Raw genomic sequence first — 18,548 nt, forward strand, 5'->3', positions numbered from 1 at the left:
TTTCATTTTGTTTGATCCTTAAATCCTTCAGTGTTTTGGTATAAATCTTTAATTTTGGATTATAACTGAAAAAAATTTAAGGAACATCACAATTTTTCTTTCAAGTTACAGTCATTATTCTGCATAGACTAGTAAATTTGTTTATCACTCAAGCTTAAAGTTTATTACAAAGTATTGACTCGCTTCAGTCTGTCAGTGTTAGGTGCTACACTCAGATTTTTAGCCAGTAGAAGTTAATAACAAGCCTTTGTCTTGTTTAAAATTTCAAAGCAGTCAATTTTTGAAATTGCTCTGGAAATTGATAAATAATAATAAACTCATATAATATAAAGTATAACTAATATATGTATAAGTTAAGTAAAATTATCAATTTTATTTAGTTTTATAAATTTAATAGTATTAAAGAAAAGAATATCGAAGATAAAAAATTTTTTTTTTCAAAAATAATAAATAAAAATTTATTTATTATCATGTACTTATTTTAATGTTTTACTTAAATGTTTTAAGAAATTGCTGAATGCTAGAATTTGGATGCTGTACCTTGTGGTGGCAGCAACTCATGATTGCAGGGTTCATCTGCAGGAGTTTAAGGATTTAAACTCCATTACTGACTATTAATCTGATATGTTGTCAAAGATGTAATCACATCTTTAAGAAGAAATAATGGCAATATTCAAACTTTGATGCTTAAATGTGAAGTAGTAATAGCTTTGTGAAGCTAAATTACAGTCACATACTGATTGGCAATTGAAACAAACTATTGTATTTGTGATTCTGAGCAATAGCAATTTCTGCATCAGTCCTAACATAGCTTCATAATGTCTTTCCAATGTATATTTACTGAATAATTTCAGATTTTGAAATAGTTTCTTAAATATTTTCATTCACTTAAATACCTCTGATGATTTTTATCTTTGGTGGTGACTTAGAAATTGCATTTCTAAAATATTTTTGACCTACTCATTTCATGTTCGGTAGGCTCCTGTATTTTTTTTATACCTAGTTCATCTTCATCTGTTCGTTCTTGGCTATCGTAAGTGCTGCCACTCAACTAGTTTTTTGAAAGTATTTTAATTATAGTTTATCATTCTATTGTAATTAACTTCACAAATTCGTAATTTTAAAACCTTTATTTATTTGATTAATTTTTTACAGTATAGTATATAAACTAGGTGTGTAAATAAAACAAAGTAGATATTTCGAATAGAAAAAGAAAAAAGCCTCAAAAGATTCTGGAGGCTGGGGATGAATTGTGGCGACGATTAGGGCCCAGGGAGGTAGCCTTATTGCCTAGGGTGTTCTGGCTTCACTGGCAAGTGTAGTGGGGTCGGGGCTTCCCGATGATGGCATTAAGGACCCTCAGGTATGAGGGGAACGCGAGGGGGCAGCGGTACGTGGATGGCGTGCCGGCTGCAAGTAGGTTAGGGACGGGGAGGGTAGCCCCATTGTGGATGGGGGAGTTAGCTGCCCGAATGAGGTGGTTGGCTCACCCTGACGAGGCTTTGGGGACCCCGGCGGGAGATCCTCCGGAAGGAGGCAGTTAGGGTTGGCAGAGACTGCTGCCACGGCACTGCAAGGTGACCTTGCTATGTCTTAACAGGCGGAGGCTGGTTTCCTTGGGGTGCTTAACAAGGTATTTCGAATAGACTTTATTCAAATGCTACATTTCTAATGAATAAAATAGGAAGTAATTACGCTGCCTAATTTTCATTGATCAAAATGATGTGTTCTGCTTATGACGGTATATGTGTGAATAAAGATGGGCAATATTGAAAAGCTAAGTAAATACTTCATTTCTTTTTAAGTCTGTAAAATGTGCTTAAATTTAGACATAAGATTATTATGTCTAAAGTTTTGCTTGTGTTATGTTTAATTATATTAGCTACTGTGTACATACAAATTCATGAAAGGAATATGCACGGAGGCTATTCAGAAAGTAACTTCCAATTCGTTATTAAAAAAACACCAATTGATAAAAAAGCAAGTTATTATATACATATTATAGCTACTTTTCTACATAATTGCTGTCCAAATTAAGGCATTTGTCACATCTGTATGTAAATTTTTAAATACACATGTCATAAAACTCTGCCACCTGTGAATTAAGCCAAGTAGTAACACTATTTTCAACTCTTTATCATTCCCAAAACACTTCGTCATTAAGAAAAGATGATAATCATTGAGAGCCAAATTAGGGCTGTATGGAGGATGGTTAAACAACTCCCATTTAAAACTGCTGATTTGGTGTTAAGTGCATACTGTACTATACAGACGAGCGTTGTCATTGAAGAAAAATGATGCATGTACTCAGCATGCCATGTCGTTTGTTTTGTATGGTCCTTCTCAATTCTTCAATGTCTTGCAGCAGGTTTCAGCGTTAACTGTTAGACCTGTTTCCATAAAATCCACCAAGATCATGTACCTTTACGGTCCCAAAAAACCGATGCCATCAGCTTTTTTGAATAAAGTGCTTGACAGGCCTTTACAGGTTTTTTAGGAGATCTAGTGTGCCCCCACATCATTGATTGAGCTTTTGTTTCCAGGTTAACAAATTTAAACCATGTCTCATCGCCTGTCACAACATGTTCAAGGAATTCATCCTTCTTGTTATGGTAATAGTGAAGGAAGGTTAGTGTTGTCCCATCCTCTTTTGTTTGTTCATCAGAAAGAAGATTAAGCACCCAGTAACACAAAATTTGTGGAAGCCTAACCTATTGGTTATGATTTCATACAGCACTGTTCACAATATGTAGGAAAAATTTGGATACTTCAGTTATTATGAATCAATTTTCTTGAATATCACATCAACATTTGCAACAAGTTCTTCTGTAACAATTGAACAATTCTTTCATTGTCGAGAATGTTTGTTCTTCCCAAAACATATGGCACCATTGTGTTACCGCACTGTCATTCATGATATTCCCTCTATATACTGCACAAAGCTCACAATGAATTTCAGCACTTGACAAGTTTTTTGTGTGAAGGAAATTAATGACGGCATGCACAAATAGCAGAATCATAACAATACTAGCGGGTGGGGTGGAGGACCCCCAGCCTGAAAATCATGATTTTGCTTTTGGATATCCATTTTTAGAATCTAAAACTTTATGTAAGAAGTAAAATGAGATATTACTCATTTAATAAATAAAAATATTACTCAAATAATAAATAAAATATTATTTTATTTATTGGGTAGAATGATCTTGTTTGGAATTTTATTTTTATTGAGAATGGTATTGATATAATGATTATGATTGATATTATTAGTGCTACTACTCCTCCTAATTTTCTAGGAATAGATCGTAAAATTGCGTATGCGAATAGAAAATATCATTCTGGTTGAATGTGTGGAGGTGTTCTTAGTGGGTTTGCTGGTGTAAAATTTTCTGGATCTATAGTGAGGAATGGATTTAAGTTAATTGTTACGCTAAATGATTTGTATTAGAAAAAAATATCAGATTTTTAATAAAATGTTACAAAAATGAGTCCTTTTTTATTTATATTATAAATAAATGTGTTTATAATATAATAATTTGTATTATAATTATATAAACTTGAAAAAAAATAAAATGCTTCATTAAATAGGGCCAATGAAGTGTATCATTAGTGGAGACAGAGTACCTATATTTACTGTACACTTCATGTTACATTCTTTCCTATAGGTAGAATGCATAGAAAGCATCTTAAGATAGAAGCAGATGTAATCATAATTGTTTTGGAGAGTAATGATTTTCAGTGTATGGTCAGACTGTGATGAACAGAGTAATGGTATAAGTTATAGCAATATTGTTGAACAATACCTGCATCTCAGTGGGCTTGACATGCCAATATCCAAGTTTGACTCTGTGAAGAAGCAGTGGGAACCACTTCATTCTGTGCTCTTCTTAGCAAGCCTGATAAGGGAGTGATTTAGTCAGGGCAAGGCCATCTACAGCCATTATGGTTATAAGGTCTAATCTACATAAATTAAACAGTAATTTTTTTTTTCACTTTTAAAAATATAAATAATTTTATACATAAGTGCAGTTAAATTAGTTTGGCAACACCCTCTCTCTTAAGACTAACACCCTTCATATAAAGTCACTTTTTAGGCAATTCTGTTGTGTGCTCTCCAGTCACTTTTTGTAGCATTTCAATAGGAATTAACTCCTACTAGGATTCAATGTTTTATACCTGAATTGTGTGGGGTGCTGATACATTAAGTGTTTGACTTTCCAAACACTGTAATAAAAGAAAATGCTCTCCGATAGATCAGGCAACCCCTTGATGTTCCAATATCAGAAATTCCATGACTGAGAAATTCTTCTACCTTGGAACTTGAATGATGTGGCTCGTAGTTCAGTCTTGTTGAAAAAAAATTATTCCTATTTACTGGATGTTGAATTGAACTAAAAGGATATCTAATATGAGAACATAGCACACTTTAGTGACCTTTTTTATAATATCATTTTAATAGTAAGTAAGGAAAAGATTGTGTACTACACATATTCAGAACTGCAAAGTGGTTTCTCATGAAGTACTACAGCTTTTGTGAGAAATTATTAACAGAAGTTTTGCTTATTAACACACTTTATAAATGAAAATTAGCCCTAAGTTGTCAATTTGTATAAATTTTTCAATGAATGATCAATTTGATATTTAAAAATTTATTTCTCACAAACTGATTTGAAACCTTTTCTTTAAATAAGTTGAAATTCTTTCTATCTGTAACTTCCTCACAGGTAAGATACCTAAGTAAATAGTTTTATTAATACAAAAAAGAAATAAGGATTAAACAAAAATATTTTTCTAAGTATGCAGTAATTATGATTACCAAAATAATCATCAAACAGCAAGCCCAAACTATACTTAAAACTAATAGAGAACTTTTATGTATGTGATATATCAAATTAGAAATTTGCTGAAGGAATAGTTTGAAATGAGCTTTCTGATAATTATGACATATATACAACCTGTTCATGACATGAAATCAAATAATCATGTAATGATTTCTTCTTTATTTTGTTACTGTTTATAATGCAATGAGCCTATAATGATAGCCATTAATGCAAGAATGCAAAATAAGTTAAACTTTTTATGGAATATTTTTTTTTTTTAATTTTTCAAAAGATACATTAAACAACATATTTCTGTGGAAGTAGGTCATAATTTCTGCCTTTTCTTGAATATTGATCGGTGTTAAAGACATTTCTTCCTCAGAATCTGATATAATTAGCAAAAGGATAAGAAAGAATGTATTATAGAAACTTAGTTACCTACTGGTTTACTTTCAAATTAACCTCTGCTTGCTAATTACTAAATTGGATTAAAATCAAAGTAAAAGAACAGCCGATACATTAAACAAATACCTACTTCTGATTGGTCAATGGTTGAAAAGAGTATGATTTTGATTGGTTGTGCACCTGTTACCATAATGAAAATCTGTTTCAAAATGACCCTCATTATGATACAGATTCCAGCCATGTAATTCAAACAATATAATATAGCCATAGAAAAAGTTCTATGACCTTATAACTTCTTATACTTTTAACATATTAAAAAATGAACATATTGTTCATTATTTAGTCATTTGTTCATTATTTAGTCTTTAATGATTCACCAGAGAGTTAACACATGTTGGTTTTATTAGCAACTCAAAGATTAATTTATCTAAATATAATTATGTATCAAATCTTTTATTAGAAAGAAATTATATGGTGCACGAATTCTGAAGTCATTAATTAACATATATCCAATGGGAATAAATTACAGTTACAATCTAACCTACAGTATTTTATTTATTTTCATTACCAGAGCAACCAACAATTCTATACGATTCATTAGCTAGCCATTCACAATATATGGCAATAATTGTACGTGACCTGTGTGGATTATGGCGTTGTAAAATATATTACCAAAATTAAGTGGTTCCTAAGTCAAAATTGCAGTTTAAATTATTTTTTTTACTTCATACAGTGCAGTTGCTTGAATTATATATATATTCTTTATGAACAATTTTTATTAATTTCATAAAATTATTTGTATAATTTTTTTTATTTTAAAATTTATTGTACTGTTCAACAAATATAAATAAATTACTGACTGATACGTTTAATCTATATGGACCAGTAAATTTTTTGTCATTCTTAAGCTTAAATTCAATTGAAAAATTACAAAATATTAAACTGTTGAAGACAAAACAGAAGAGTCTTATTTTTTGTTTGAATTTTAGATAATTTCAATTAATTAATCAATTATTGTTGTTAATTAATTAATTAATATTATATTAATATTTTGTTATTAATTAATTATTGTTTGATATTTTCTTTTATTAAGTTTTTAGTTAATATGAATCGGATAATATATAAAAGTGTGTTAGTTTACATTGTTTTGGATGCTAATGTTTCTGATTTTGAAAATGATGAAATATTCAATCAAATTAGCATAACTGATGATGAAATAAATGATAGCAAGTTAAATATAACAGATTCTTCAGTTGTAGAAAATGAAAGTAACACAGCCACCAAAAAAGCAATTTCATTGTAAAAAGTGTTAATGAATCTCCTTTGCACAAAAACAGAATTTATATAAATAAAAAATGGTGAATAATACAAACCCTCGAAAAACACTTAGTGTGAAGGTATCCCACAAAATACATTTGTTTGTCCTGAATCTGAAAAAAATTCATAACTGAATACTAAATTACTAGAAGAAACTAATGAAACTACTAGAAGAAATTGAATCCTATTTACTATTCTAAATCTTCTAACACAATTCTTTGCCTCAAATGCAGAGAAAAAATGTTTAATAAATTAAGTCGTGCAAAAATTATAAAAATTCACTTGCCATGGGACTATTTCAACTACAAAATAATAAATGAGGCCTATTTATTTATTACTAATAAATAGGTTTCTCAAATACTTAACTAAGAATGTTTTAATGATTTTTCACCTTGCTAAGTGGGTACCAGTAAATAAATATGAAATGAAATGCTTTTTAAACATTATTATGCGGGTGGGTCATGTTTTTTATATAATGAAACCTTATTTTAATTTTAGTTATTGATTACTGGTACAGTTGTCTTAAAAAGAAAATCATCAGAAATGATTCTCATATTATTGAAACACTTTTTAACAGAAAAGGGAATCCAAGGAAGCTTGTGTCAACAAATAAAAGGAAAGGTTATTTTTTAGTAAAATGATACAAATTTTTATTTATTCATTGATATAATACAGAACAAATCCACTTACAGTGCACCTACATATACATATACAATCATAATAATACAATCTTAAACTATCTATAAAAAACTAACTAGAATTTCTATCTTGTATTAAATTGGTGAACAGAGGTTTTGCTTCTAACAATAATATTACAAAATAAAAATTAAAAATAAACAATAAAAAAAAATATATATATACATAAAACAGGTTCAGGAACAGTAATACACTGGAATTTAGCTTGCTTATAGCATGTTGGTTTAACCTTTGATAATATGTAGTCGTGTTTAAAAATTCATTGATATTACAATCAAGAATGTTTATTTTTGTACAAATTTTGTTAAAGTTTTTCATCATAAATATAAGGTATGAGCTCTAGGCATGTTGTATGTTGTATATTTGCCCAGAGTACATTTTAGTTCCATGGATGTATTATTAATCTATTTTACTTATTAACAGGAGCTATCCACAAATTCATTAATGATTCTATGTAAACATATTAAACCCATAGAAGGCAATTGAAGTTCCTCCAATAGATTCATTCAGTACATCATGAAAGGATAGAATCTATGTTTTTTAAAATACAAATACTTCAAAATTTTTATCTGTATGCTCAATTAATCTATTATTTATTTTATTTGCAGTGTTCTAAATGACAGAATTGCCTTCTAAATGAGACTAAACAAATGACTAATATTAATTGTCAGATTTGACTTAAAAACATTAGCGTTTCTTGTAATAAATCCCAAATTTTTACATGCGTTTGCTTATCAATGATTTTACTTGCGATTTGAATACCTATGTAATGCTTTATGAATAATTTTTTTTGCTACAAAGATTATTTTCAAAATGTCTTATGTTGTGCAGCTTAATCTATGTAAATGTTTTTTCATTCTTATAACTTAACAAAGCTTAAGGTAAGTCTACTACTTTTTATTAAATTTTTAAATTATCTGAAAAAATATCAATTATGTGAAGGCTATATAAGAAAGTTTACCTGAATAATCCATCATTTGATAAAACGATTTTGATTACAGGGCTATGAGAGGTCAATTTGTCCTTCATTTTAAATCAGTGTTTAATTTATTTTTACTCTGTATCTCAAGATAAGTAAATATTCATTGAAATTAAATAGTTAAAATAAAATTACATCCAGTATAAAAGAAAAGTAATTAGTTTTAGGCCATAACACACAATCTTTTAAGGGAGAGTAAGCGTCAAAAGCATATTTTTTGTGATAGATACTGATTGGTAATAATTTTGAATAAAATAGTAAGGTACTATTTATATCTAAATAAGTCTACTCTTTATGATTTCACCAAACACATTACATCATTCATGCATAATTTCTCATAAACAATGAAATGGGCAAATGCATAATAAACTAAACTTGAATTAAAAATAGTCATTAAAGCAAAAGAGTTATTACAATAATTTAATGTAATAATTAAAGGTAACATGAAAGTAAACCACTCTTAGCATTTATCTATAATAGTAACATTAGTTACACACACATATATAGAGCTCACCCATAATTCAGCTCATCGCAAATCAGCTGATTTTGAAGTTGAAAGTTCTAAGGTTCAAGTCCTAGTAAAGGCAGTTATTTTTTTACATATTTGAATACTATATGGTGGGATATTGGTGTTCTTTGGTGGTTGGGTTTCAATTAACCACACATCACAGGAATGGTCAACCTGAGACCATACAAGACTACACTTCATTTACATTCATACATATCATCCTCTAAATTAATACCTTACAGTGTTTCTGGAGACTAAACAGAAAAAGAAAACTATTTACAAAACAAGTTTTCGCCAACCCTAATGCAAAATTATTTTTATCTTTTAATAAACCATTTTCTTGACAATAATGAATATAATTTAAAGAAATTTATTATGGTGGCAAATCAAAAATTAAAAACATCATTTAGTTGTCGATTAGCCAGTAAGATATTAATTTAATTTTAATCTATGAAGATATCATTAAGTTAGTATATATTTGTTCAATTAATGAAATTCAATAAAAAATTTTGTAAATAATTGTTTGTCAATTATTTGCAGCTTGAAAGAAATTATTCCATAATAAGGTCATGAAAAATATTGTACTTTGACTAAATATGCTTAAATAACAAAACTTTAAGTTGTACTGTTTGTTATTTTTATAGCAGTTTGGTAGAAGGAAATCAAGTCAACAAGGTTTTGATGTTAACAAGCTCTTTTCTCTTAGAACATTTTGTTTTTCATTTCATAATGTAATAATAAAATGAAATATCTATTTTTTTACAGAATTTGATGAAGTAAAAAGATTAATTTTCTTCTTTATGCACTTAAAAAATTGGAGTTAATCTCATAATCCAAAGTTTTCAAAAGAAATAAATTTGTAATACGAAATAAATAGAAATTTGGTGATAACTTTTACACACTTGCATTATTGCAAGTGTAAGACTACTTAAATCCTAGACTAAAGTAAACTAATAAATTTAAAAAAAAATTAATTTGGTAAGTCAGATAATTAAAAATTTTTTATATAGCCGAAGTTTCATTACTGAAATTAAAAATAATGTTTATTCTACCTGTATATGTAATCGGGCAGTGGCAGCTCGCGTACAGACACTGTGGAACTGCAGCACCCTCTATTTCAACTCGATATTATCGATAACATTTAATATAATGAGTACTTTTTTCTTTATTCTTATACAATATATAATCTTTAAGCTTAATTGTCAGTAGCCACCATCCAGTTTATGAAAAAGATACAAAACTCTTTGTATGGAACTGTGTGCTTCACAGTTCCAGTGACGTGATGCTTGGTTGTTGTATGTATGCGCACATAGGAAGCTGCACGTGAGGGAGAGAGAGCACTGTTCCCGCAGTGCTGACACTGGTGGAAGGTAGTTTTATTTTTACTCCACGTGTATATGGAATGTTCCTTGTTCGTTCCCTTTTCTAGTTTAGTCGGTGGAAGGAATATAAAAGTGGTTTAGTTGTTTTTTCAATAATGATCAGAAGATGGTGGAAAACAAGGGATCTTTGATTGCCAAATCTGCCCAAAAACACACTGGAAGGGCGGAAGAGAAGATAATTAGTAAAAAATAATTATTTATTTGTTTCTGTGTACATAAAAATTTTAATTAAGCACCATTGGACAACAGTGTTTGTAAGTGGATATTTTATTAAGTTATCTAATAATACTAAAAAATATTATTTGTATTGTCATTTTATTATTTATTCGGTTAAACCAAATACGGTTTTTAAGCACATTGTGCTTATAAACCACGTATCATATTCTTGAATGTGATAAAGTGTAGAATTAGATTGTTATCCTGCTTCCAGCTATTCTATTTGATTCTCTTTTTTTTCGGTTCTTTTATTTTACAGAAAACTTTAATCATGACCTTGAAAAGACCCAGAAAAAGAATTTTCTGGAGCAGCATCCCCACTAATTTTAGCTATGAGCTGCCACGGTGCTCAGGCAAGGGATTATGAAAGGGTTTGAACTCTCATATTGATGTCGCAGTAGGGTAATGTTGTCTGTTCAGGCACTAACTAGTATTACTGTTATGTTTACAAATTTACTTTTTATGTCATTTTCACAGTTTAATTTGGAAATAGCCTATTTACAATATTACAGGATCACAGCACTAGCAAAAAAGAGAGCAGTTATTAATGAAAAGACTAGTAAGACTTACTCAAATGATCATTCTTATTATTACTGTTTACTATTCTCTCTATCATTAATTAATTTCTAGGTTATCTCTAACTTTTACTTATGCTAAGTAATATAATTTATTTATCTCGTGTTTTGGTGGTTTATGACATATTTTTTTTAGTTATTAAAATGTTAGTTTTTCCACCATTTTGGGGTTTTGCACTTGATTAAAAAATTGAGATTTAAGTATTTTATTGAAGTAAACCCTACATTAGTACGTTTGAACCGATCTGATAGTTTACATTGGTATTGCATAATAATTATTACAATACTTTAATTTTGGCAGTTATTTTGAGGCCGTCAGGTTCATGACGACTGATTGCGGCCATTCATGTACTTTTGTAATCTAACGATGCTTAATCCTGATCTAAGACAAAAAATGTTTACATACATACATACATACATGCTAAATTTCTGTTTAGTTTTGAGTTCTTTAGAACTCAAAACTAAACAGAAAAATTTTCTAAATAAAAAAAAAAACTAAAGGTAATTTGTCCTTCACCTGATGAACATACGGTGAAACGCCGATTACCGGTATTGGATTTTCATGACAGAATCCGAATATTCAGCACTACGGGTAACTGAACAATTAAAAAAAGATTTATCATACTTACTGGACATATTCTAATGTTTAAGGGATACACAGTTAATAAAAAGATGAAAATATAAAAACAAAATAAATTTATTTCAATAAAATTAAAAATGTACTCAGAGTATACTCTTACAGATCCGTTAGAAAAAATCCAGTGAGTAGAAATTTGCTATAAAAGAATCAGAATTTATAAAAATTATCTGCAAGAAAATAAAATTTAACACTTAAAAATTTCATTTAAAAAGTTTATAAAAACACTTTGAAAAGGAATTGAGGTAATTACTGAGTGTTATAAAAAAATATAGTTTTTAAAAAATTACAATACACTTTAATAGTATAAAACTTATTACATCATTAATCAAAACATACATTTAAAAACACTATTTCTTTCTAAAATCACTGTGGTTTGTTTTAATGTTAGTCTTTTTTGAACTATGAAATCATACAATCGTTTTATAGAAAGAATCTGTGAAAAACCTCATTTTTTCACGCTCCAGCCACTCCATAGCGGTAGACATTTGTCTGTCGTTGTGGTTTGCTCATAAATGATTATGAAATATAATAAAGAAAAATATTTTGGGAAAACCACAAACAGAATGTTTATGGAATTTATGACTAAAGAAAACTCATGAATGTTTATTCGTGAGCTTTTTCATGCGACGGCTCTGGATGCAAGTTGCCTTCTTCTGTAGTTGTTAGCAGATTATGTTTTGGCACGGCCTGTCGTCGTCACTCAGAATTTGGTACCATAAATGTCATCGCTGATGATCCATTCATTGACGTTCGAAGTCACAGTTTGTAAAGCCTAGTATCTCTTATGCGAACATCCTTAAATTTTTGACAATTTCACGTAGCGTTTCATTAGTCTCGATGGGCATTGTTTATTTAAATTTTATTTCACTTTCTTGGCATTGTCATGCATTTAATAGACTTTCAATATTTTCAGAAAATTAATTTTATAATTAGTGTAACACAGGACTAAATTTACGTATGTTTCATGCTATCCGAATTACAAAAAAGTCGATTAAAAATACAGTAAAAACAATAATTAATAAAAATATATTTCTTTTGAAACAAGTTTTATTTGAATAGTATTTTAGATTTTTTTTAATTGCCCAATGCGGATGTAAATGGTCAAGATAGTTGGACATCTGGAAAATCGATATTCGGATGATCAGCGTTCAACTGCATTTATTACTGTTACATAATGTTATTTTAAAAACACTGGCAGAGTTGGACTTAGATACAACCCGCAAAGTTGTGCAGTCACGTTGCCAAGTATTTTTGTTGCTATAATGTGATTTCTTTACATAGTACTATATAAAATGAGTTGCAACAAGTACATAAATAAAATGCATTAAGATTACTTCAGATTTTAACTATAGAATTGCAGTTAAAACCATAGATAAAAAGATGGGTTTCTTCTGTCATACTTCGATTAAATTTTTTTTTAATTTCACTGACTAAAATTTATGTTTAATAATAAATAACAATAGTTGTAAATTTAGGATCGATTTGTTCTGACAAGTTTTAATTGGTTAGATGACACTAGTTATGCAAGAATAAAAACTGATAACTCATACAGTGACGGGTAGTTAAATTACGTACTCTATTTTTTCTACTTCATGAATGAAATTGTGACTGTTAGAATATATGTGTTATGTTATTTATTTGAAGTATTTGTCTCTTATATTAACATATATTTCTACATAATTTTAATAAAATTGAATTTAATTCATTGTTTATGATTGTTGTTATAATAGGCCTAGTAATTTTGACTAGTTAGAAATGCATCAGTTAAAAATAAGGGAATGCACATGGTTCCAGGTACAGTGGCGCTACTAGCGACGTTAACATGATCTAACGCAAATCGATATCGTGTTATGTCGGGAGAAGATATGTAACGTCTAAAGATAATATTCTGTTCGTAAATTTAAACCAACCTTAATTGGATTATTTAATACAACGGTAAGATAATATCTATTTATTTTTTAATCTTAAAAAGTATTGGACGTTTTGTTTACATTTATTTAAAGAGAATTTTATAACGGTTTTAATCTTATTATAGTGTATTGGATTTGTTACCGGAACATTCGACCTTCTGAAAGGGGCAAAAACCACCCTGATTAAAAATAACTAAATGTTTAGATGGCTTTTTTTTTAATGTTATAGTTATAGTTTTATATAAATAACTAATTCATAATTTACACTTGAAAAATCTGATCTTTTTTTACAAGAATTATTAATTAAAAAACAAAATTACCGGAATTTTGATGTGTATTTTTTTACATTTATTTGATTTTCTTATCGTTTTTTTAATATTTATAAAATAATGTATAAATAGTATGTACCATTGTTTTCTGAGTTATTACTTAAAAAATCTTTTTTAAATTTAATTTACATTAAAAAAAATTTTCTATATTTATTCTTATGAAATTATAATTTTATTAATACGTATTTTTTTAGAGTTGATATTATTATGCACTTTTTAAATTTAATCTATTCTAATAATTTATTCTATTTTTTTTATTTATTTATTAATGAAACAATTTAGTTATGTAAAACTTCAGTTTGGAATTTCTTACAATTTTCGGAAAACATTATATTATATAAAATATTACTGAGATAAGATACTAAAATTTAGCTATTTAAAAAAATTGATTTTCCTTTTTATTTGCTTCAACTGATATTATATTAATTATTTTGAATATTTTTTTAAAAATATTATAATGGAATTATAAATTTTAGAAATAACTTGAAATTAAAAGACCTAACCTAGAGGTGTTATATTTCATTTCAACAAGCAATCTAGCGATTAAATGATACGTATGTAGTTAACCTTACTTCAACTTTTTTTCATTGTAAATCATCTGACCGGTTTTTTTTTATTTCTCCATTATTTATTTATTCGTTAAAAAAATGCTTAATCATTGATCTGCTAAAACCTGTTGATAAATTAATTTTTATTCAAATTATATGTAAAATTATTTATTATACTTAATATACACCATATCAGGTAAGGTAGATGTGGTATATGGATAACAAAAACAAACTATTCCATTATTTGCCTGGAAATATCAAGAGAAAGCATTAAAAAAAACCTAGATCAGAGGAACAGTGCAAGTAGAGAATTAATAAATAAAAAATAGAAGCAATTATAGCCTATATTTATTCATAAATATAATGATAAAACTACGTGAAGGTTATAAAATAAAATGTTCACAGAATAAAATAACAATTTTGAAGTTGTTGATAAATATTTGGGTACATATTAAAGTAGGCGATAATGAGTATGCAGAGAATTTAGATTTATCTAAATATTATTAATATTTCAAAATTCATTCACAGAATAATATTAATAAATTTATTTAAAATAGAAAACTAAAAATAAAAAACTATTTAAAATTCAAACTGAAGAAAATAGGTCGTTTTCGTTAGACAGTGAATGAATCTTATACTATCAGATTCATTTATTCTAATATTTAATTTTCCATTATCCTTACAATGCTAGACCATTTTTTAATGTAAATATAACTTGATTAATCTTTACGGGTATTAACTGTAATATCTAAAGAAACTTCATAAAGCGGTTATCAGTCCTAAATTACCACCGTGAAATTTTTTCGCTTCGAATCGCTATAAAAACGTATGGTGAAATTTAAATTATGAAATTAACAATTGTTTTAAAATTTTCACGCATAAGACTAAAGTTATTGAAAAGATGTATATATTGAAAAAAAATGTATATGTAGGTTAAATCATATGTCTAACTACTAAGTAATATTTTAGCGTAATTGATTGTCACCTTGATTAGTCAGGCGCCAGATGAATCTACATGCAATACGTGTAGTAGCATATAATAATAATATTTCATAATAACAGTTGTCTGTACAACCTTGACTCTTTTATTTACAGTCTTACCGTTATTTATAATGCATTGCATGAATCAAATTTGTTTGAGTTGTAATTATTATTTTTTCCTCTAATTGTTTGTGGATTTTGTCACTCGTAAAATGTATTATATATTATTTTGATTTATTTTATGTTGTCGGCATAAGTATTTAAAAAAAATAATGTTATTACGTGATAATAACTGTTATACTCAGTTATAGCGCGAGCTGTGTGTATGAAGCCAGCCCACACTGTATCCTTAGTGGCCCAAAAAAATTTTATAGTAATAAAAAAAAATCAACTGTGCTATATATTCCTTTATCAATACAATTTCTGGAAAAGAACGTAAAGTACAAATTACGTAATTTATTCTTTATAAGCCAATATAAAATTCTTAGATTATATAATATTTACTTAAGCCAAAGTATAAAACGTTTTATTTTTTAAAACAAAAAAGGAGGATGCTTAAAATTTGGTAATACATCAAAATCTATACTATATATAAAATAACATTGTAAGTGATTCATAATCAACGCCTAACAAAAATGTAAAGATTAATTGATGAAAATTTTATATTCGTTCTTCTTACGGTGTAAGTCCACAGTAAAAAGGTCTGATGTGGACACTACATGACTTCCTTGTACGCCTATTAAATTATATATACATATTTTTTGCTGCACTTCATTTAAACTTATTTCATTTGAAAGTTAGATACGATCCTCCAATTCTATAATAAAGTGGACAGTTATACAATTGCTGAAACTATACGCAAATTAAGATCAAAAGAATTATATCAAACCAAAGAGCGATTAAAAAATTGGCAACAAAAAACAAATAAACGAAATGATGATCAGCTCCCACCTAGGGAGAATATTATCCAATAATATCAAAAAAGTATTGAATTAAAAGAAAAACATTTTTTGGAATTTATTAAAGATCGGGCACGTATCCCTCAGTGTATATGTTGTTCTTGTGAGGATATATTTTTCAGTCACTCTGTAGGTAACTTTAATGTAGAAAAAAATTAAACAGAAATTCCAGAATAATTAAATAAAATTAATCAGAAATCAAACTAGAAAGTAAAAAAAATAATACGATTCTAAATAATAATTTTCAATTAATTAAATAATCAGATGTTTCGCCAAATCTGTTACATATACACATATGTAATAATGCCTATTAAACTACATGTACACATTTTTAAAGTACATAAAACTTTATTTCACTAATAACTTCTGATTTTTTTATTGTTATTATTGAATTATTATTTATTCAATTTTTTTACAATCAGAAGTTAATTTTATTAATAAATTGATATATTTAAATTTTTAAAAAAATGTTAAAAAAGAAGTACCACTTATGATATATCGTTGAAAAGCCTTAATGAGAACTTATTACTCCAGTTAAGAAAAAGTTCAAAATCCAAATTTTTCTGGATTTTGGGCTTTTTTTGGATACTTTTGGTTCAGTCAATTGTAATCAAAAGGGGAGGTGCACAACTAGATGTTACAACAGTCTTAAATCCAAAATTTCATCATCCTACGACTAATCGTTTTTGATTTATGTTTTTGAACGATGCTAATCGTTTTTACGTACATATATACGTACGTACAGACGTCACGCTGAAACTAGTCAAAATTCATTCAGGAATGGTCAAGATGGATATTTCCGTTGAAATCTGAAAACCGAAATTTTTTGCGATCACAATACTTCCTCTACTTCGTACGAGGAAGTAAAAAGATTTTTGAAGTTTTGGGTTTTAATAGTTAAAATGGAGTAAAAATTATTTTACTATTTTTGTTGAATTTCTAGGTAAAAAATGTTGACCTCAAATTGATTTTTGGTATATGTAATCGTCGTGTGAATGCCTAAAAATATATTTATAGATTTTTGAAATTCGAAGTTTAAAGGGTTAAAATGGATTTAAATTTTTCTTGAAACGGTCTACTACTTTTTTTTAATTTATCGATAACAAATGAAGAAATTAACTTGATTTTTGGTTGGTGTAATCTTCATATCTGAAAACCAATTTCTAGATCTATTTAAAATTCGACCTTGAAAGGGTTGAAGAAAGGTAAAAAAATTTCGAACATTGATTGCAAATTTTCCACGTTTCCAATTATACTAAACGATATATTCACTAAATTTAGGTTTGTAAATACTCTTCAGATAAATTTCTAAAAACCATTGATGGGTTTTTTGAATTTTTTTTTTAAGTGGTGCGACGGTGTATAGCGCGGCGTTTCAACTAACACAGCCATTGACACTCTTAGTATATTTACGGGGCGACTGGCCACACTCTCTCCGGTTACTTGACTAAAAAACATAAATTACAAAAGTTGACGCGACGGAACACTCGTATAAACTATATAGAGCGGGCGAAGCCGCGACAGGGATGCTAATAATATACGAATAAATTTTCCCCTTCTCTTTATCTTTATTCTCATTAAAAAACAATCGGATGTGGACACCACATGACTTCCTTGTACACCTATTAAATTACATATACACTTTTTTTTTTTTTTTAAATGAAAAGTACATCAAATTCTATTTCATTAATCATTTCTGATATTTTTTTATAGTTATTGAATTATTATTTATTGTAAATTTTTTTACAATCAGAGATTAGCAGTTATTAATAAATCAATATATTTAAATTAAAAAAAGAAAGTCTGAAATGAAGTCGGATTCGAACCGATGTGTCTTCTCCTTGTAAAATCCAAATATTTCATTAATTAAAATTTTATTTGTTTATAACTCTGAAACCAATGAAAATTAGTACCAGTTATTATATATTGTTGAAAAGATCTCAATGAGGGCCTACTACTGCAGAAAAAGTCCAAGATCAAAATGTTTTGGATTTTGGGCTTTTTTGGACACTTTTGGTCCATTTGACTGCAATCAATAGGAGAGGTGCACAACTAGATTATGTTACAACAGTCCTAAACCCAAACTTTCAATAAGCTACCGCTAATCGTTTTTTTTTAGTTATACGAGATACATACATACGTCACGCCGAAACTAGTCAAAATGGATATTTCCGTTGAAATCTGAAAATCGAACTTTTGCGATCATAGTACTTCCTTTACTACTTACAAGGAAGTAAAAAAAAATTATTCATGTACTAAGGAAATATTTGTTTTTTACTATCTTCT

At 28.1% G+C, this 18,548-nt stretch overlaps 1 protein-coding gene across 1 annotated transcript in view; it reads left to right on the forward strand.

Annotated features, from left to right (window-relative positions):
- The first annotated feature begins 13,389 nt into the window (after positions 1 to 13,389).
- LOC142330581 (uncharacterized) overlaps positions 13,390 to 18,548 on the forward strand; it is a 325,414-nt gene continuing 320,255 nt past the window's right edge. Inside the window, exon 1 of the mRNA XM_075375964.1 lies at positions 13,390 to 13,470. The gene's annotated coding sequence lies outside the window, so the exon portion shown is untranslated. The remainder of the gene's footprint in view (positions 13,471 to 18,548) is intronic.

The sequence above is a fragment of the Lycorma delicatula genome, chromosome 9 (assembly GCF_047948215.1).
Source record: "Lycorma delicatula isolate Av1 chromosome 9, ASM4794821v1, whole genome shotgun sequence".
Lineage (NCBI taxonomy): Eukaryota > Metazoa > Arthropoda > Insecta > Hemiptera > Fulgoridae > Lycorma > Lycorma delicatula.